Raw genomic sequence first — 6,001 nt, 5'->3', positions numbered from 1 at the left:
GGGGAGAGAGGAAGAGAAAGAGAGAAAGGAGAAGTCAAAATAACAAGGCCACACTCTAGCCACCAACTTTAGCTCCTGTAAATTGAATGTGGAATCTATTTATATTTTGTGTGATTTACACCCAGTTTCCTCTATGCAATTGAGCAGGAAACAGATGTTGGGAATTGTTCTTTCCCCAAATTCCTTTGAGAGAGATCCTGGTCAACACTGATGTGTAAGGTTGGCTTTGTACTTGCATGTGGAAAGGTGGTGGACTGTGTCTAAATTGACTCCCTGGCTTCCCAGCTCTGAGTCTCCATTTCCTCACAGTTTCCACTTGCGTACGTCCGTCTGTCCAAGCCCAGGTTATGTCAAGCAGGCGTCCCTCATGGAACCACCTCTACGTTTTCTCAGGACAAGGTCAACCACAACGCCTACTAAACAGGCAACATGTGTGAAGTTTCTGACAGAGATAAAGTTCATTGAAATAATGCTGGGACGCATGACAAACGAAAGCAGATCCGATATACATTTCTTTCACTTGGCCTGTTTCAGGCCATGTATAAGCAATACAATAGCAATAATACAGTAATATTAAATACCACTAAAGGAAATAAATATTTTTGCCAGTAATGATATAGGACTAACAAGTTCAAGAATGCAGATGTACCTCCAACAATTTTAGAAATAAATACATAATTAGGGATTTGAGATGCTTCTTGTGTGGTCTTGGTGGAAAATGTGTGATACAAGGACAAAATGATGATTTAGGATGTAGGAAAATGATTTGACATTTACAAGGTGATATGGATTTGAAAATAAAAGGCCCAGATTTTCATGGACAATAGTGCCATCTAGAGGAGATACCAGCCCTTTTGAATATCAAGTGAATGGCAATGTGCCAGTGTCACTGTCATCAACAAAATGTGTATTGATGCACATCTTTTGTGTGTGTAGGAGGAAAGGTTTTCTATAGATTTGCATCATGTTGCAACTTTAAGTTATTTCTTAATGTTGATGTGATTCATTCAAGTTTCCAAAGGTTTCAATTAACGGTTTAGGCCCTTGCATGTTCACATCTTCATCGCCAAGAATTATGCCAAACACAGCAGTCAGGTTAGATAAGTTAGTCACTGCATACTGTGCTAGTGTGTATAGCCAGATTTGCACAGTATAGCCAAATAAAAGGTCAGTTTCGTGCAAAATCCCTGCAGTAGACACATTGATTGGGCGCCACCTACCGTTCCATCAGTGTGAAACGGATCCGGTTGAGGGGGAGGCGGCGTGGGTGGGGGGTCAGGGTGGAGGCGGTGGCAGTTCTAACCCTGCAGCACTGGATACATTAACAAACCATGAACCTCAAATATGTTTAATGTGTTCACCTTTACATGAAGTGGATTCATTTTTTCCATTTTCAATAGTGCATTCTTTTCAATTATCGCCTGATTTCTTTCTTTCTTTCTTTCTTTCTTTCTTTCTTTCTTTCTTTCTTTCTTTTTAAGGGAAGACTGATCTTTCACTCCAGGGACAATTTAGACCCAGCAGCTTCCCGCTCACAAGGATTTAGTGTACATGAAGGTTTTGCTGACAGGGTGATCCTCAATGCTTTGCTCTCAGATATATGATAAACCATAATTTGGAGGTTTAGAATGGGTATAAAACTTGTATTAATTATTTAATTATACCTCTAAGTGCTGCCTTTTAGTCCATACAAGGATGTCATCCTCGTCTGTCTCAGGGGATGGTTACATCATTCATTTGCCATTGCCAAAATTACAGTGAATTGTGATTCTAGATCGTTTGTTACAAAGTACATCAGGGCAGAGGAAAGACTAATTAATTAGACTGATTAATGAGCAACATTATTTCACAACTTAAAGTTTCAACTCTTTAACATAAACTATTTTTGTGACAATGTTCTAACTGAGTTTACATTTAAATTACAGCACTGTCCCACACTGAAGCAAGCTTTTAAGGCTTCCTTCCTTCCTTACTTCCATCCAAAAGCTGAAACTTGAATGTGATGTGGGGAAATAATATTTTAGATTGAACACAGATTTCCCAAACTACTAAAGTAGCCCCAGTAGCACACACAAATGTCCTTAGAGCGTAATATGTGGGGGATGTGATATATTGTTGTGTCAGGGGGGCAGTTACGTTCAAAGACTTCAGGGTGTGATCAACAACCAAACATGTTGTCCAAAGGTTGGGGCAAGGAGATGTATACAGAGCATCCATCAAGCTACATCTGCGCAAAGCTATTGTACACAGTAAAATCCTGTGTGTTCATTTTACTCAGTGTACACAAATGGACCCGAAAGGGTCAAGTTGTTTGTCTCAGCGTTAAGGTATAACGATGAGGATGTTTTTTCCTTCAGTATAGCACTCACCCTGCATGCCTGTTCATTTAACTCTGAACGTTGTCTGTACACTAATTTGGGCACTTAATGGGCAACACTATGATATGTTAAGAAAACTTACTGACTTATGTTAGTGCTTGACTTACTTATGATTGGTGTGAAAGATCACAAAACAGCAAAAACACAAGCTTGTTGTGGCAATTGCAGAGCAATCAAACTCAGAAATATGCAAGTTTGAATTAAAGCCAGATTCTAGAAGGCTTGAATTATTGTTACATGACCACATTATGTGTTGCAGTGCTTGTTTTGTCCTTTCTCGTGTTTATTCCCGAGGCAAACTTAGAGGATGAACATGACATTTGGACAAGGTCCCGTACCATCTGCTCCCTTCAAACAGCAATATGCAGGCTTTTGTAGGGACACAAATAAAACATTGAGCTTCCCAATGAAAAATGCAAGACATATCCCAGGGCTTCTATTGGCAAATACTACATGTGAGGTTTTCATTTATCCATTCAGTGTCACATATATCATTAAACCGCTATTGAAATGTTATACTATCTCCAAAAGTAGTATTTACATAAAATGTCACTGTTGCATGCCAAAATATCCACTTATCTCCAAAACTGGTTCTTAACAGCTTGCTAGTATTCCCCAGGTAAGAGTATGTTTTGAAGCAGAGATAATGTTCATTACATTTTGAAATAAATGCGGTGGAAATATAACTGCTTAAGGCAGTGACATGATTGACAGAGGAAATATGAATACAATATTTATTCATCTCATCTACTATATTTATCAATCCAACATAATCACAAAACAGTCACTAACAGTCCCTTGAATTTTAACTATAGATTGATAATAAATATGCATCGTTAATGGTGTCAGAAAAACATTTAACATTTTTATTAGGGTGATATTTTCTCACATAGCCTACTACTATAAAGGTAATGGCAGACATTGTCTATAAACCATAAAACAGTCATAAATATTTAAGACGCTGGTCAGCTTCAACTGCAGATCATACCGTAAGTTAAGTATACTTACAGTAGGAGCCATTATGATGGTGGTGTATTATTTTGTTAGGTTGGCATTATTATTTTTGACACTTCGTGGCGGGCTTTAGAGTGACCGCACTGGGTGTGTACTGTATTTAGAGCAGGGGTTTTCAACCCTTTTCATTTCAAGGCCCCATTTGATGAGATTTAGCCTCTCAGACCCAGCCAGGACTTAGAATGTTTTGTCGTCACAAGACTGTCCACAATTCCACAATCGACAATCCTATTGATGCGGTACCATTAGGAGAGACAACAGGCATTCATTGATCAAAACAACAAGTCTACATTGTAGACTTATTGTAAATTAAGTAATTTGTAATTTGTAAGTAATTAAAATAGTTTACATTTTGACTTAAGAGTTAAAGATCTATATAATGGTCCATTTGGTTATACCAACTCTCACTGGTGACCACTGGTTGAAAACAAGTGACTTAGAGGTCACAGGTGCAGTGATCAGGGCAGGCTAGACACACAGGCAATGGGGGGCACACCGTTCCTACCAGCAGCCAGAGACAGACAGAAAGGACTCTGGAGAACAGATTGATTGATTGATTGATTGATTTATTAACAGTTTGCAGAATTACAGTACATTTCAAGTACAACTCAATACAAAAACGACACCATAAAGCTATACACTTGTTTCCAATAGGGCCCACCATTTTCAATGCATCAAAACATTAAGAGACGTATGAATATACACAACTATATAGTCAAAACAGGAAATCATCATAGAGGAGGTAAAAAAGGGAAAAGAAACATATACAGTGAGGGGGAAAAGGGGTGGGTGGGGGATTCAGATTTTACGGGGGCCAGTTTCGAATTGCAGCCGTCGATGTGCCCTTTGAGAGCAGTTTTGAAGGAGTCAAGGGATTCACATGTCTTAATGACTGTTACTTGGTAGGGCGTTCCACATTTTGGTGGAATAGGAGCGAAATGAATTTAGTCCCATGTTTGTGCCGAATCTGGGTTGCACATGGTTTGTTGAACTCCTTCTGGTGTTGTGGGTGTGGACTTTGTTGACATTAAGGAAGTATTTAGACAGGTACATTGGTATCTTGGTGGTGTAGCGAATCTTGTGGACCAGACCCATTGCAAGATGTTGTACTCTGTCGTCAACCCTAAGCCATTCCAGCCTGTCAAAGTGGGCAGGGGTGAGGTGGGTTCGGGGAGTGAGGCCAAGTAGTAGCCTGACCAGTTTGTTTTGGGAAGTCTGGAGCCTTGTTTTAAGGGCCTTAGAGGTGCTGTGGTACCAGGAGGTGCATGCATAGTCGAAGAAACCTTGTACGAGGGCTCCTGTTAGGGTCTTCAAGGTGTTTTTGTTGAACAGTGAGGAGATCCTGTATAGGAATCTTGTTCTTTGGTTGACTTTTTTTTATTACGTTGGTGGCCATTTTATCACCGGAAAGATTTACCTCCAGGATGGAACCTAGGTAGGTAATTTCATCTTTTTGTGTGATAATATTGTCACCCACTCTAACCAAGAAGAATTCAGTTTTTCCCCAGGTGTAAAGATAGTTTGTTATCAGCGAGCCAGGTGCCTGGTGCAGATTCTACCGACTTCAGAGCTGAGGGCCTTTTCAACTTGCAGTTTGTTCCTGTCCAAGACCGGCAGTGCTGAGTCATCTGCGAACAGGAACAAATTGCATGATGAGAATTGCTACACAATTATGGTAAATTAATTTGCAAGTGCTCAAACTTTATTCAACCAGTAAGACGCCTGAGGGCGAGAAGCGCGTGCAGCCGTGCACTGGCCATATATGGAGCGTGTCTTGAGTGTACAGGGTGTGATGAGGTCAGATCAACATATGGAATGTCAGAACAGCTCCATGGTCAGCTTTCCCCATGTATGGGGATTTTGAGTGACGAGAAACGCTCCATGTATGGGGATTTTGAGTGACGAAAAACACCCAAACCGGAACAACGACTGGAAATCCATATGTTATGTTTCTGTGTGTACTGCGTAGGATCACTCTACCATACTGTGAAGTAACGTACAAAGGAGACTATAGGAACTGGAAGGTACAAATTTGCCGTTACAATACTGTACCTTCAAGGCTTCATATTTGAACGCATACAGGTACAATGGTCTAAAGAACATTAAATATTGTTTCTCATTGATTTTGTTATTCCTCCAAATCATAACATGATCCTAAAAGGTGACAAAGCAATGCATAACATATGTTATGCATTACAACATATGTTGTAACGTTATAATACATACATAGGCTACATGTTATATTAATACATGATATAATTAAATGTTATATTTAATGTATATTAAATATTAAATGTTCTACTGTCCAGGACTTCCATTCCTTGTTAATGAATTAGGCTAGCTGCCTGTAGGCCTATACAGTGTACATCAACATGATATATTATTGCTTACTTGCTGATATTATTTTCAACCAGTAGATGACGCAAACTATCCCTTTCGACATCGTGTGTTTTGTGTGCTTGCGTGTGTGTGTGTGCGCGCGCGTGTGTGTGTGTGTGTATGTGTTTTCATTGTTTTTTTCTTAGAAGACCCTCTTGGGTCTGATGTTATTATCTGTAGACTTCTTTGATTGTACTGTATTGTTAATAAAGATTTGTGTGAGGGAGGGG

The sequence above is a fragment of the Electrona antarctica genome (assembly GCF_951216825.1).
Source record: "Electrona antarctica genome assembly, chromosome: 13".
Taxonomy (NCBI): domain Eukaryota; kingdom Metazoa; phylum Chordata; class Actinopteri; order Myctophiformes; family Myctophidae; genus Electrona; species Electrona antarctica.
This window is presented reverse-complemented; position numbering follows the sequence as displayed.